Consider the following 18,016-nt stretch of genomic DNA (forward strand, 5'->3'; position numbering starts at 1 on the left):
TGTTATATAGTGTATGTAGTAGCTTACACTTTTATCTGATATAGATTATTGTGAAGTAAGTCTGAAGATAAAATGCTCCCGAACTGCTTTATCCGTATGCTCTGGCGTCTTCTTCTTCTTCGTCGTTACACTCTTGACAGAGCGGTCGTGGTCTTCACGAAGTGGAATCTTTTGGGGCAGATGTGATGCGCCCCACGAGACTTCGCCACTTTTCCCTGCTGGCCGACAGTCTTGTGCACTTATTCAATGGACCGCCCACAGCGGACTTAATTTGGTCGGTCCAACGCATGGGTGACCGTCCCCGCCCTCTTGTACCCTCCACTTTGCCCTGAACGACAAGGCGCTCAATACATTCACTCTCGCGCCGGGAGACATGTCCGAAGAACTTAAGAATGCGACTCTGTATTAACACCGAACGGCGTTGTTTTATGCCAAGTTCTTGGAGAATGGAGACGTTGGTGCGACACTCGGTCTATGAAACTCCTAGCATTCTCCTCCAGCACCACATCTCCAGAGCATCAATTTTCTTTTTCTCGGCTTGTCGCAACGTCCAAGTCTCTGCAGCATACAAAAATATGGAAAAAACAAGTGTTTGGACGCTCTGCGTAATGCATATAAAATACCTTTAAGCTTACTCGTATATCATAACCTTAAAGGCTGGCATCGCATCTTTTGACTACTAGAATCACCGATATCCATGAGCGGTTGCTATTTATTCTCTCATAAAATTGTTAATACAGCGTAGCGCTACATTTGCGCTAAATGAACACATAGAACGGCTGGATCACTTGGCGTTGCGTAGAGACGTCGCTTCATTGTGTGTCTTCTACCGCATTTATCACGGCGAGTGTTCCGAAGAGCTGTTTAACCTGATTCCTGCCGCCGGATTCCACCTTCGCACGACACGCCACAAGTTAGAATATCATCCCCACCATCTGCATGTGTGGCGGTCCTCCACAGTACGGTTTTCAAGAAGCTTTCTTCCTCGTACTACAAAGCTGTGGAATGAGCTTCCTTGTGCAGTGTTTCCCGGACGATACGATATGGGTACTTTCAAAAAAAGAGCGTACACCTTCCTTAAAGGCGGGCAACGCTCTTGTGATTCCTCTGGTGTTGCAAGAGAATGTGGGTGGCGGTGATCACTTAATACCAGGTGACCCTACGCTCGTTTGTCCTTTATTCCATAAAAAAAATTGTGAGCCGTCGCGGGATGTCTGGCAGATGTGAAACATCGAAATTATCATATACAAGTTATTTGCAAAAAATTATAATTTACAACACAGGATCCCTGATAGACAGAGTTTCTGACCAACTAGTTGGTGTCACAATATAGTGATAGAACAGTACTTTAACTTTATACTAGAGAGCTTGAATCGACGCACGCACGCATACACACGATCTACACAGCCCCTAAGCAATCTTGGGGAGACAATACTATTGAGTGCCACGCCGTACGCCGCCGAGACCCCTCGCTGTCCGAGTTAAATTATACCAACCCTAGCGCTCCATCCAGACGTAGGTATAAATATCAAGGGGACCCCTGATTTACGCTTCTGTTCTATTACTTATATTGTGATATAGTTTTTTTGTAAAAATTAGGGATGAGAAGAGCAGGACGTTCAGCTGATGGTTGTTGATAGGCCCTGCCCATCATAATGCAGTGCCGATCAGGATTCTTGAAAAATCCAAAAACTCTGAGCGGCACTACTACTGTCTAGTAATTTCACTTGCTACGGCGCCCTGCAGAATATGATAAAAAGAAATAGGCGCCGTTGTGGTACCCGTAATAAATCCGGCATCAAAGCAGCCTCCCACTGGTGCTGCATAAATGCTTCAAAACCTTATCTTTGATATTTGCCTATACTATATTATATACAGACGCTGCAATAGGTATTTAAATAGAAATCAATATAATATGAATAATAAAATTAAAATAAAATATATCATATACAGGTGAATCCACAGGACACAGCTGGTTAGATAATAAGCACAATACAGTAACTCATAACAAAGTGAAATTGAACTCGGAACATTATTAACTGGAAGCCGCTCATTTGAACAGGCGCGACGTGCAATTTCATTATAAATTGATTAAGTTAATGCGCGAATTGTACTGCTACGGATATTACTACGCTACAAGAATCACTCGCTTAGGTATATTAGCGATGTATTATAACTAAGAGGCTCTACTTCACACAATTAAAACGGCCTAAATCCTTATTGGCTGTGTACGTACAGATGTAGCTACATAAGATAGGTTTATGTAAATGTTTGTACATATTTGGATTGAGCAGGCGTCAGGAACTTTGCTTGATTAGTTTTCGGCTTATTTCAGTTGATTTAACTTTTATGATTTCTGTTTGGAATTAAGCAAATACAGTGCAAATGTAATAATGTTCTAGAGTTATGGTCATATTAATATGCCTTTATTAATTTTAGATTTTTTTATCATTTAAATCTATTTTATTGATAAGTATAAGAAATATTATAAATTCAAATTCAAATATATTTATTCCTCTCACAATTACACGACGATAGACAGTTTACTAATATCGATATTAGTAAACTTAAAGTTAACGTAAACTTAAAGGGCCTTGAAATAGGTAATATACCTATAATACCAGTGCTACAAGTTATGGGACTCCCAAAGCACATAAAATGATATAAAGCATATAGAAAAATTAAAAATATTGAAATGAAACAATGAAATAATTAAACCAAATAAATAAAAAAAACTTAATTAAATAAAGAAGGTATCTAATTGGCGTGTACGATAGCACCGATAGTGTGAGTGATGGCTATAATAATAATATTGACACACTTTACACAAATTATCTTGCCCCAAGTTAAGCATATACAACCTATGAAAACGCGAGTGGTGTGGATCGCAATAAAAGAAAAAGAGAGCCACGAGCGTTTTTCGACCTAGTTATGCAACGTGTCGCAATACTTTTTTCTACGACAAGGTAATTTCAAACGAAACAAAGTAAACTAACATATCAGTAAATCCTTTCAATTTTACTTATATGAAATACACAGCACTAATGTTGCACAATACGTCAGCTGTATAGCTACAGATGTACTGCTTAAAGCTTATCGGTGACGCTAACTCGAGATTTCACACATCGAAAGAGTTTTCAAAAGTGTTGTGTATTTTTTTATGAAAATAAGGGATGAGATGAACAGGACGCCCAGACACAAAAATTCTGAGCGGCACTAAAAAATGCGCTCTTCACCTTGATATATAAGATGCTAAGTATCATTTGCCCAGTAATATCACTAGCTACGGCGCTCTTCAGACCGAAACAGTAATACTTACACATTACATTCACGGCAAAGGTGTGTAAAGAAACTGTGCAAAGGAGCCACCCACTGGTAGATTTGACTTTAAAAAAATTTCGTTAAATTAAGAGTCAAGTTGTTTATAGTGAGTATATATTATTCATCAAATAATCATTGTATCATTGTCCGTATAAAAGTGTAGGTTTGTTTGTAACAAGTTTGCAAGGCGACTACAGGATTGGAGTAAAACGCTGGGGAACAATTTTACAATAGCAATAGTGGTTTACGAGGGCTTTAGCAGAAGGAGAAGTTTTAATAGAATTTGTTGCATTGCCAAATAATTTTTAAGGTAACAAGCTAAGTCCCTCGCTTATATAATACACTATAATAATAATAATAAAAGCCTTTATTAGCAATCTATAAATAAGTGCAGTTACATTACTAATCTTAAGTCTACTGTTTTAATTTGTTTATATAAAATTACCTACTTATGTAATAATTTACTATATAAAACACCGGTTTCTAGATTGTTTTGCTTTTCAGCATAGGCCTCCCCAAGTATTCTCCACAAAGATCTATCCCTTGATGTCCTCATTCAAGTCGCACCTGTCACCTTTTGAAGATCATCTTCCCATCTTCGTTGCTGTCTTCCTTTATTCTGGTATTAGGTATATCTTGGACACCATTCTGTCACTTCTTTGGTCCATTTCTCAGTCTTACTTCGTATCTTGTGTCGAGCCCATTTCAGTTGTTTGATATGATATTTTATATCTATGACATTGGTTCCTTTTCTTATTGTTGCTAGCCTAATTTTATCTTTAAAGTTTATGTTAAGTATACTGCGTTCCATTCTGGGCTGGCAGGTTTCCAGCGCTTTTATATAATACATTATATAAAAGTATATATATAATACATATGAAAATATTATGTATAAACACTAAAACATTCAAAATCAACAGAACAAGACCCGATTATAAAATCTAATCTTATCAAACTGTGTTAAGATTTAATAAAAAAAGACAATTAACAGTTTTTTTGTTATGATAATAAGGTACGAGACGAGCAGGACGTTCAGCTGATGGTAATTGATACGCGCTGCCAATAACAATGCAATGCCGCTCAGGATTCTTGAAAAACCCAAAAATTCTGAACGGAACCACAATTGCGCTCATCACCTTGAGACATAAGATGTTAAGTCTCATTTGCCCAGTAATTTTACTAGCTACGGCGCCCTTCAGACCGAAACATAGTAATGTTTACACATTACTGATTCACGCCAGAAACAGGCGCCGTTGTGGTACCCATAATCTAGTCGGCATCCTGTGCAAAGGAGCCTCCTACTGGTAAGATGAATGGAAATAGGAACGCAAGTTTTGTCGGAGTCTTCATCTTCTTCTTCTTCTCGGGTGATACACTATTGATAGAGAGGTCGTAATTGTCAAGAAGTTTCAATAGAGGCAGATGTAATGCGCCGCGCAATTTCTTGCCATCTCTCTCTGTAAGAGGTCATTCGAGTACACTCATGCAAGAGGTTGCTAAAAGCAGACTTGATCTGATCAATCCATCGCATAAGTGACCTTCCACGCGATCTAATGCCTTCTTGCTTGCGGCGGTCGTTCCTTTCCATCAAATATGAGCGAAGGGAATGATGGCTGGTCCATGCGTCAACTCGTGATGTGATGACAGGTCCACCTATTATAGTTAATGAATTGTATTTGTTGGATGCAATTACTAATTTGTGACAGTAATCACGATCATCATGTTCACGAAGCATCCTTACATAAACAATGAATTCAAGCTCTAAAGGTTGATGTATCCAAGATACGATAATTTATATTTATACATTTAATTCTTTATTACTTTTCATGAAATTATTTATGTTATTTAAACACAACTCATATATTGGATGCAGCACAAGCACAGTTGTCAAATACTCTATTTGATTGAAAACAGTGGCCGTTGAGTCTCTTATGTTCTTCTCAAGAGCTCAACTTCTTTTACGAACATATTGTAAATTCAGTAATTTAAAAGAAATATTTATAGTGACGATTCAGAAGCGTTTAGCTTAAGCCTATTTGAATAAAATTTGTTGACTTTGACTTCTACTTTACCCTGGACGATAAGGTGTTCTATAGACAGGCTGCTCCGTAAGATAAACGTAAGATAAACGCTGTTTAATTTTTAGTTCATGGAGTATTAAAATATTTGTACGAGATTCGGTCCACGATACACGCAGCATTCTTCTCCAGCACCACATTTCCAGAGCGTCTATCTTCTTCTTTTCAACCTCTCACAACGTCCACGTTTCAGCGGCTGTCATAGCTCAGTATAAATAAGAAGATAGATAGAGTAAGAGATGATTATAGATAATGTAATAGGGGTTAAAGTATGAAATTGCCGATTTGTACTTTTATTTAACATATTTATTTAATCAAAATAATTATGTACCATTATCTAATATATAAAATTCTCGTGTCATGGTGTTAAACATTGAACTCCTCCGAAACGGCTTGACCGATTCTCATGAAATTTTGAGTGCATATTGGGTAGGTCTGAGAATCAGACAACATCTATTTTTCATCCCTCTAAATGTTAAGGGTGGTCCACACGAAATTTTATTTTTTATTTTTTTGACATTTTTTTTTAATTTATTTGATTATGAGTCAGCATTAAAAAATACATACAACTTCAAATTTCCACCCATCTACGATCAACAATTACTTTTGTATCACGATTTTAATATCGGCAATACAACGTTTGCTGCGTCAGCTAGTTATCTATACATTGTTGCCGTCTAATGGGAAGGTCATTTATGCCTTAGCGATAGAACTGTGATAATCTAGATTTGACAAACTGCGTGCAAGCATTTTGTACTGCCTCCTGAGAACACAACTTTTTATTATGTAGAAAATTGTCCAAATCACGAAAAAAATGGTAGTCCGTTTGAGCAAGACCTGGCGAATATGGAGGGTGACGAATGGTTTCTCATTACAGTTCCTGTAGAGATAAAATGGTTTCTCGTGCTGTATGTAAAACAGCAATTTCATACTTTAACCCCTATTCCACCTTCGCACGACACGCCACAAATTAGGATATCATCCCCACCATCTGGATGTGTGGCGGTCCTCCACAGTGCGGTTTTCAAGGAGCTTTCTTCCTCGTACTACAAAGCTGTGGAATGAGCTTCCTTGTGCGGTGTTTCCGGAACGATACGACATTGGTACCTTCAAAAAAAGCACGTACACCTTCCTTAAAGGCCGGCAACGCTCTTGTGATTCCTCTGGTGTTGCAAGAGAATGTGGGCAGCGGTGATCACTTAACACCAGGTGACCCGTACGCTCGTTTGTCCTGCTATTCCATAAAAATAAAATATTTAGACACATTCTAGAATGCGGATTTAATTTATGTTGGCAAAAGCAATAGTCACAGACAACGATCTCATACACTGATTCATACACAGCGTGCTATCTATATAAATATAGTTCTCTTATATAGATAGCACGCTGTGTATCCTCTATGGTTTTCGACCTATACGTCGAAAACCAAAGAACAAACATAGATATTCAAAGTGAAAAAGGCATCGACTTGAATTCGCATCGTGTTTAAGTATTCCGTTTGTAGCAAACAGTTTCCTATTTAAATTTTCGGCCGTGTTTGTGTAGCAGGACAAAGGCGTTAAACGCACGAAAGAGGCTTTATATCTGTTAGAGCTTTCGCCGCTCGCCGCTCGCGGTTGTATTTACAAAACAAATGTAAAAGTTTTTAACTCTGCGGTTGCTATTTTATCAAGTTTCTTCTACTGAAATATTGTGCTAACTTAAATGTTTATTTTTAAACTTTACCAATATTTGATCAATAATTATTCAAATTAGGTATACAAAACAACCGTGTTATTAACTAACTAAATATATCATAAGCAGAGAAAAATTACTTATTTAATAGTTTCAAACTAATTTTTGTCATCATCCTATCTAAGAGTCTGACTCCTAGTTGCACTATTTAATTTCTATTTTGTAATTTTGTACGACTTGTTACAAGTTAGACTTGCCTGTGTAAATCTTCACCCACTATGCCAAAACATATGCTAACTCGTGCTGTAGAAAAAGTGAGTGTACATTTAAGAGGTGGCTTTAGATATTTTTATAGACTTGTTAATTTTTTTTATGATTTTTTAGTGAATTTCTAGTCTACTAACTAACAATTTGTCTAAATATGTGTAGATATACTAAATTTTTCAATGCAACAATGAACGTAAGTGCTTTGCAATTTGATTACAGACAGTTAGAAATTATGCCACAGATCGCACCCTTACTGTAAGTCGTTAAGGAGTCCCATTGATTATCATATTCGACTACGACAATTATTTGACCATAACTATGTTATGGTAGATGACTTTAATATCCGGATAGCATAAAAATATTCGGCCGAGTATCGTTAATTTGCTCATAAGAATTGAAGACTTCCGTTACTTTGCCATGGAATCCGTAATCAGAACTTAACCAAATTCACACCAAACTATCTTTGAAGTATATCCTTTTAAATAAAAAAATAATTATGAAAATCGGTTCACCCAATCGAAAGTTTTGAGGTAACAAACATTAAAAAAAACATACCGACGTATTGAGAACCTCCTCCTTTTTTGAAGGCAGTTAAAAAATATGCTGAACCCCAAAAACAATCCGCCATCGCAAAACGTATAATGCCACTATTCTTACTAAAGCGATAATGTATTACTATAAGAAATACTTTATACGAGGTATGACTTAAATGTTTATTTTGTACCAAGATGCGAACCCGCTCGTCTCGGGTTACGTCCAAACTAAGGCAACAGTCCGACGAAACCCCAGAGGCGCAGGTTCGGTTACGTGTTCCGGACGGGTATCTTGAAAGTTGCTCGACGATTTTCATGTAGTGCTTGTATTTCGCACGGGCGATTTGCCAATACGGAGGGACGGATGTATTACTTCTTTAGAACTTCAGCTAGCAGTTCGGTTCCTTTGTGCCTAGGACCGCAACTCACGTTCTATAGGCGTGTCTTTCCTACCCAGTTACTGCTTTAACTGACTTATCGAACCAGGGCTGTGATTGACCACTAATTGGTACTACAGAGCTTGGGGTATGAAAATATCCATGCCCTGCAGTAAACATCAGTCACTGCAACGCCACAGGTACAGGGATCATCAAAAGGGAAAAAATCCTCAGGGTTTAAACCCAAATCCAAGAGTACGATACAAACTGGCTTATTGTTTCGCTGTGGGTCGCGTGGGCGAGTCTACCAATTAGGACAAACAATACGCCGCCCTGGGCAGTCTGTGCTGCGTGATCCTAACGTAATTCGGCATTATACCCGTTGGACTACAGGGGAGAGGAATGAATTTCCCATTAACTGCAGCTGATGAGATGATCCGTCTTCGCGTTATCACTACGGGACTCGTAAATGTTGAACGGTCCAGAAAATCTACGGGCAGCCATAGAATAAATAGACCCTCAAAATTGCTGAGATGGCGCCAGTAAATATTCTGCCATGAGGTAAAAAATCATGCTCAATTTTATATCCGGGGTATGCTAAGCACGCTATCTTTCGATTGAGATATAACGCTCCAGATTTACTTATTCTGAGCCGGTACCCTTCTGGGATAAAATTCCTCTGAGGACCACTGAATACAAAATATAGATCCACTCTTACTAATATACCCCTACTACTTATGTTACAATTACGATAACACAGATTTTCTGTGCGATTCTGTACTAATCCGGTCCAGTCAGGGTCGTCGTAGGACGTAGTGACTCCCAAATCCAAAATCCCTGAGTCACCTCTTACGACACACATAAGCCTGAAAAGTCCCTATTGTTTTTACGTTCCGGGGAAACTCACGGCAATAAATCATAAAACGAATAAAGAACACATTAGAGATATATTTTAATGTATCTTTACTGCTAGCATATTAATGTACTTATAAGTAATGAGTGACGCACTTTCAGTCCAGTTGTCCTACCAATACGAAGGGATATTTAGAGAAAGTGAAATATATAATATACTAGTTCAGTCGTTATCGGTGCGCCGCTAGGTTTGCACGTGCGCGTATTAAATCGTTTACGTGTTTATTTAGTGAAGTATCTTTCCGAGTGAACTGCGCCCGCGCTCGCGCGAGGCCATTTAGTGTCGTTTCTGACTACAGGGACGATGGAATCTCAACCTAGTTACTCGTCTGTTACCCAAACTGTCGCGTTCCCCAGCAAAGAACAAGCCGTTATCATAGATACAGTTGACGACTCCCCTATTAAAGAATACGCGTATGCGTTTGCAAAAATAATCGATTCCACCCAAATAAGATTCCTAAGTCGAATGTCGAATAATAGAATCTGCGTTTATGTATCTTCTAAAGATATCGCTGATGAGCTAGTAGATAAACACCAGTGCATTTTAATAAATAACAAAAAATTACCTATTCGACCCCTAATTACCAAAAATAAACGTATAATATTCTCCAACGTTTGTCCAATTATTCCACACGCCATACTGGAGAACAAATTGACAGAATTCGATATAAAATTAGTATCTCCAGTGACTTTTATTAAGGCTGGCTTGAATGATCCTGGTTTTAGCCACATTTTAAGTTTTCGGCGTCAAACATACATTTCTCCAGAGGACCTACCAAAGATACCTGACCGTATTCAAATAGACTTCGATGGCAGCACATACTGGATCTACACCTCTTCTGACTCCATGACATGCTTCATTTGTAAAAAAGTGGGACATGTCGCCAGCAAATGTCCTGAAAATGTAAACACGGCAAATAAAATTATACCTACTGAAATAAAGGATACAACAAGTATCGTTACTTCAGATTTTCTACCATTAGACTCGTTCAAAAGGCCACACCCACCCACAACTGAGTCGTCCCACACTATTGATAGTCCGCAACCCCAATTTACTGAAACTTTAAATTCGGAACAAATTTCAATGAGCGATACAGATTCAGAGAATATGTCTGAGGACACAACTTACTTAAGTGACACACTGTCATCAAAAGATTTGGCCAAGAATTCACGCAAAAAGAAGAGAACCTCCTCATCAACTAGTGACTTGGTGGTAGCTGATTGGGAGAAGATAAGTACAATCATCACTTCGTCGCCTCAAAACTACCCGATGGATCAACTACAGTTTAAGAATTTTCTAGAAAACACTCATGGAGTTCAAGATATAAGTATTATTTGTGATCAGTATTCTAAGGACCCTTCCACTATATTAAGAATGTTAACGGACCTATATCCTCATTTTAATAATAGAAGTATTAAAAGTCGCATAACTCGCTTACAACGAAAACTTAAATTATTATATAAAAACAAAAATGTGTAGGTTAGATATACTTCAATGGAATGTCAACGGCTTTTATCGGCGTAAGCAAAGACTAAAAATTTTATTACATTAATGGAACCCTAGTTGTATTTGTCTACAAGAATCTAACTTTAAAAATAATTATTGTCATCAAATCTCAGGATATAATGCTATATTTAAAAATAGGAATAATATTTCCCATGCAAGTGGGGGAGTAGTGTCTTATATTAGGTCCAATATTTTTATATCAGAAGTCAATCTTAATACGAATTTAGAAGCCGTTGCATGTATTATAAATTTTCCTACCAAAATGACTGTATGTAATATTTATTTACCAAATAGTGTTGCTTTAATCGAGCAAGATTTGATAGATTTAATCAATCAACTACCGAAGCCATTTCTTTTAATCGGTGATTTTAATAGCCATAGTTTATCATGGGGGAGTTATAAAACGGACTCTCGTGGTAAAATTATCCTTAATATTCTAGATTCATACAATGACATAACTGTATTAAATGAAAAGCGTCCCACTCATTTAAATGTCGCCAATGCTACAACTAGCGCGATTGATTTAGCGTTATCATCGTGCGCTATTGCTCCATTGTTTCAGTGGAATGTGTTAGATAACCCCCATGATAGTGACCACTATCCTATTATATTAAGTCATTCATCTTCTTCGGAAGAAAATAGTTCTCACGTTCCTAAATGGATTTTTCTAAAAGCAAATTGGGATATATATAAATCGCTTATAGATAAAGGGATTGGAGAATTATGTGACATTCATTTAGTTAATGAAACTACGATTGATTTATGTTTATCTAAATTTAATAATTTAATAATTGATTCCGCAAACCAAGCCATTCCAAAGTCGCGTGGTAATAAAAATAATCGAAAAAAATTGCCTTGGATTACAAATGATTGTATTACTGCTATAAAAGATTACAAAAGGGCACATAGAAAATATCTAAAATTTAAGTCAATCGAATATTTGATTAATTATAAAAAAACAAGATCTTTTGCTAGAAGACTCTTGAAAGAAACTGAGCTTAAATCCTGGCATGATTACACTTCTTCAATAACTCCTCAAACTCCGTCTTCAGAAATCTGGAATAAAATAAACAGGTTAAGATATCGTAATATAAATACACTTTCCCCTTTCTTACTTGATGATGATTCAAATAAAATTACAAACAATCTTGATAAATGTAATGCTTTAGCAAAAAACTTTGCCAAAAATTCGTCAAATTCTAATTATAGTAATGAATTTATCTCATATACATCAAATATCCACGTTGATTTAGCTAGCAATATAGATAATAGCACTATTTTAGAAGAGGAAAACACAATAAACAGCTTACTTACCATTGAGGAGCTTCATTTTGTTTTAAGGAACTGTAAAAATTCTTCTCCTGGCCCTGATGGTATTCCTAATTGCCTTATTAAGAATCTGCCAAAAACTGGTATATCATATCTCTTAAAGTTATACAATAAAATTTGGCAAAATAATTTATTTCCTGAGATATGGCGTACATCGATTATTATCCCTATTCCAAAACCAGGCAAGGATCATACCCGTCCACAAAATTACAGGCCCATTGCTTTGACTTGTAATCTTTGCAAAATATTGGATAAAGTTATTGCAAATCGCATTCGTTGGAAATTAGAACACGAAAAACCTATATCACCATTTCAAAGTGGCTTTCGTAAATTTCGTTCGACTAATGACCATTTAGTGTTACTAGATTCAGCTATTTGTGACGCTTTAGCTATAAAGGGTCACCTATTAGCAGTATCAATGGACATTGAGAAGGCTTACGAAATGGTTTCAAAAAAGGTAGTACTTCGTACCTTAAGACGTCTTAAATTTACAAGAAATGTAACAATGTTTATAAATAATTTTCTATCCAATAGAAAAATTAAAGTTAAAATTAACAACAAATATTCTGATCCTGTTGAAATCGATAATGGACTTCTTCAAGGTTCTGTAGTCAGTGTAATTATATTTATTTTAACTATTAATGATGTCCTTACTGTCATAAAGTCTCCAGTCAAAGGTTTGCTTTTCGCTGATGATTTAACTTTGTATTGTATTGGTAAAAATATTTATACATCTATACAGATGGTTCAAAATGCTCTCAGTTCAATACAGAAATGGTCTCACGAAAATGGCTTCAAGTTTTCTAAATCTAAGACAGAGTTCATAATATTTTCTAGACAAAATAATCCCTTCGATAATGTAACACTACATCTTGATGGCCATCCGCTTACTAGAACTTACTGTATTAAGATACTCGGTATGCTATTTGATAGTAAACATACGTGGAAAGCCCACATTAAAAAGTTAAAAGCCGACTGTTTAAAACATTTAAATATTATTAAAGTTTTGTCGTCTATCACGTGGGGTTCTAATAAAAATTGTTTGATAAATGTTTATCGTGCTGTAATAAGATCTAAGCTTGATTATGGATCAATAATTTATGATTCATCCAATAAAAATTCACTAAATAGTTTAAATTCAATTCAAAATACGGCCTTAAGGTTATGTTTAGGGGCATTCAGAACTAGTCCCTCTCACAGCCTAATTGTAGAATCAGGTGAACTTCCTCTGTGGCTTAGGAGAATCAAGCTTTGTCTTTCTTATGCGTATAATGTTACTTCAACTCCGTTAAATCCTGTTAACCATATTATTTCGGTCGAACTACCTACTGCAGACAGAAGTAAGACTGCCAGTTCCACTAAGATTACGCTTAAAAAAATACTTGGATACTCTAAATATTTCCCTACCTAAATTATTTGCTCGACATATTCATCCTATTCCCCCATGGACAAAAAACAATGTTAGAGTGGATTTATCCCTCAGCAATTTTAGTAAAGAATCCACTGATGCTTTAGTTTATCGTAAAAAATATTTTGATCTACTTGAAAATTACCGTGACTATAAATTAATATACACAGACGGATCTGTAACTGATAACGGAACCGGCTGCTCCATTATTATTGAATCAGATTCCACCGCAATTAGTTTACCTAAACAATTTTCTATATTTCTCTGTGAAGCCTATGCAATTTACTGTGCCATCAAAATGATTTTAACAAATCCCGTAAGCCCAAAATATGCGATTTTCACTGACTCGAGGTCGTCCCTTTTGGCTATTCAAAACTGCTTTTCTGAAAACCCTCTAATACAATTGATACACTCTGTCGTTTTACAGTTGAAAGAACTATCAGTTGATGTAATAATGATATGGGTACCCTCTCACCAGGGAATAGACGGTAATGAAGAAGCCGATAAAGTGGCCAGGGAAGCTAGTTTGATGCCCTACAATAGTAATGAAATACCTATCATACTTCTTGACGCCAAACGCGAATTATACAATGTAATAAATCTTACGTGGCACCAAAATTGGAATACTGAAACTTCTAAATTGCACTATTTCAGGCGAGATGTTTTTGAAGGTGAAACCAAATATATTTTAAAACTTAATAGAAAAGAACAATGTATATTAACACGTCTGAGAATAGGCCATACCAATGCATCTCATGTACATTATATCACAAAAAGCACTCCTAAGTCTTGCCTTAGATGTAGCTCACCATTTACAGTCAAACATGTTTTGTTCGAATGTGCTAGTTATATTTCTGAAAGACAAATGTTTAACCTAAGTAGTGATAGATACCTAATATTAAGTGATCCTGATATGTATTGTAATGTTCTACGATTCCTCAAATTTTGTAATCTTTTTAGTTTGATATAATTATTGTATTTGTGTTCGTGGTCGCTGATAACCTTGTTGTTCTAAGCGACCTTAAATAAAGGAGAAAAAAAAAATATACTAGTTGACCCAACAGATGTTCTTCTGTAGATAATAAAAAAAAAACTGTTTTATAGGAATTTGCCAATAATATTCAAGACATCAAGAATTATTTCGAAACATATTATACTCCTTGTATACATTATTATACTTTGAAACATATAATGAAATTGTTTCACAGCAGAACTGTCAAACCGTGCGTCACTAAATTTTTTCACAGAAAATATGTTCATAAAAAACAAATATTGAAAATAAAATAATTATGGGTCCCAAATCAAAATAAAAACTATCCTATCTCTCACGTTGGATTAAACTGCACTCCATGAAGTAATCCCCATTAAAATCCGTTCATTAGTTTAGGAGTCCATCGCGGACAAACAACGTGTCACGTAATTTATATATATTAAGATATTGTTATAATATATTGTATTGTAGACATTATATCATTCTGATTTCTCAAAGCTTTCCAAATACAAACGTTTGTTGGAAAACAATCGAAAGAATAATATTATTGAAAAAGAAATTGACCAACAAGATTATGATAGAAATAAACAATATTCCATTAAAATTACATCATAATCCATTTGAAACAAAATCCTTAATTTATTCAAGAGCTTGTAAATCTTAAAATTTCATTAGATAAACTGAATTGATTATGTTTTCAACAACTTGGAAGTATTTGTATTGAATAAGCTGAAAATTAAATATTTGATCGCGTGAATCAAAGGCAAAAAGATTTTAATTTCTGAGTTTACATTTATATTGATGTAGCCTTGTTTACAACTAAAAGATTTATAATAACTGATCTAAACGTAGTTTAAATATTAACAATTGTTTGCTAATTGTACTTTAAGTAGATTTCTAATACAGCACCGTAGTACACAAAAACTTTGTGTTTAAAATATCATACAAGGTTTTAAACGTGACTTCGACAATAATTTATATCGTATCGCGGTCCCTAACTTCTTTCCACTCCACCCTAACTTGTTTCCGTAATTCTATATTCAAAATGTTTTTTCTAAAGCGAGCACAAAATCCATAAATTATATTTTACTTCACTGTGCGATGTTTGAGGTTCGGGTATTGAATGATAAGCCTGACTGCGATTATAAGCCCGTTTATTATAAAGTGTGTGCATTTGTGTATAATATACGTAACACGCACACTACACCAGCTAGTCATTATTGTACAAATATATTTATTTCTTGCAAAAAGATTAATAATAATGTCTTCTATCTACATAAGAAGGAAAATTTTGTATTCAACAAAGTTTCTATCGCATTTCAAATATTGATTTCCATAACAAAAACAATCTAATGTTCTTTCCAGAGCATCAAACTACCAAATTTCGTCAGAATCCAATTCAGTTAGATAAGCATGAAAAGGTAACAAACTTACTTTTTTTTACGATAAAAAGGTATGAGACGAGCAGGACGTTCAGCTGCTGGTAGTTGATGCGCCCTGACCATTACAATGCAGTGCCGCTCAGGATTATTGAATACTCAAAAATTCTGAGCGGCACTACAGTTGCGCTCGTCACCTTGAGACATAAGATGTCAAGTCTCATTTGCCCAGTAATTTCACTAGCTACGGTGCCCTTCATACCGAAACACAGTAATGGTTACACATTACTGCTTCACGACAGAAATAGGCACCGTTGTGGTACCCAAATCTAGCCGAGATCCTGTGCAAAGGAGCCTCCCAATGGTACTTTCAGAGTTACTTCCGCATTCATAATATTAGTATCTACGGTTATAACTTCTTTTATGATAATTCTCTATATAAACAGCACGAGTAGTAAAAGGTTTTAAAATATTGTTCTTACAATATTCGACGCTCACAAAAATGTACACTGCATTAAACAATATGTTCAGCTCCTCTTTATGCTTCGCAGCATAATGATACTTTAAAACGACAGCGATCTACGAATTTCATGATAAAATCATGATTTATGCCGAGCTCACAGGAAAATTTACGAGGTATCGCTAACAACCGCAAACATTTACGTAATTACTAAATATTCAATGTCTTCTAATACCGTGTGCGGAATTGATGTCTTTGTTGCTTTAACAAACTCAACCCTTACTCCTAGTTAGCTGAGGCTACTTAAGTAATATTAATTTATTTCGGAGAGAGTGCGTCTTTATCTAAAGAGTTGTTCAATTAAAATATTATTGTTGTCCAATTTTTGCGAGTCATAAAATTCTATAGGTAAGCCTACCAGCGTAAGGGAATCTCGACCTTATAAACACACATTAAGGTCGAGTATGCCATAACATGCAGTTACAAAATCAGCGTGTACACAAGGTTTTTGCGCTAGCCCTACACGCTATTCGCTAACAAGAATAATAGCCATAACATATGGTCGGATTTCGTAAGGCCAGACTTTCCGGTGGACAAGGGTTGCCGCCTTGCACATACTGGTCCGCCGTCGTAGTACGGTCTGGATGGTAATAATAATCATCATTCATCAGTCCATCATGTGTATACTAATAGCATAAATCGACAACCAGCATATGATTCATACGACGTTAGCGAATACTCACGTTCTGGCGACGACTTCTAATACCAACCGGCACTTTGGTTGAAAAATTAAAAGTTGTGAAATGTGATTTTCTTATTATAATTTCTATTTTAAGACGCTTTGTGACACCCTTTCACTGCACAATTTAAAAAGTTGCACATAAAATTCGCGCACTGATTGTCCTGGAAAGTTGACAGAGTGACACTGACGAGGCGGGAAACGTATGACATAAACGATCACATTGTAACTACTTTACTTCGCTTGGGCCTACTCACGTTCTAAGCGTTATTATTCTAAGCTTAAAGGTATCAACTTGCAACCACCTAGCTTAGTACCTATTGCGACATACAAATACTGTGCGTCTGCTACGTCGAAGGCGAAGGAACTCTGGCAGCAATCAGCTTTAGGATGCCGTTCTACCAATTGCACCACCCACGCGACGATTTGAACGCCACGTTTGAAGATGAAATACTTAGGTTTCCTTTTAGCTAAGCGTCGTTGGTTTTTTAATTATCATTATCATCATCATATCAGTCGGAAAACGTCCCTTACTGGGCAAAGGCCCCTCCATCGGTCCTGCGCTACCCTCATCTAACGTATTCCGGCGATCTTAACCAGATCTTCGGTCAATCTTATGGCGGCCTACCAACACTCGTATTCCGGTACGTGGTCGCCATTCGTGTTAGTCAAATGCCCCAACGGCCACTTGTCCATCGAACTCTGTACCCTGCCACTTCAGTATCATAATAATTTGGGCTATGTTGGTGACTTTACAGATCTCCTCATTTCTGATTCGATCTCGCAGTCTCGCAATATTTAAATTTCTCTAATTATTTAATTATCTTATTAATTTGCCATATTATTTAATTTAAGCAGCCAACGAATGTTTAGAACTGTGTTTAGATGTTAGATGATAATGTACCGTGAAGTAAAGCAGGCATCTCAGTCGACGTAACTTTTTGAAACTCTGAAGAACTCAAATTTTAAATAAATTATTACTCCTTCATCTGCATATTTTTTCTCGCCTGACCAGAATCTATTTTGTTATCATTTTCCTGC

Source organism: Leptidea sinapis, chromosome 27, assembly GCF_905404315.1.
Source record: "Leptidea sinapis chromosome 27, ilLepSina1.1, whole genome shotgun sequence".
NCBI lineage: Eukaryota > Metazoa > Arthropoda > Insecta > Lepidoptera > Pieridae > Leptidea > Leptidea sinapis.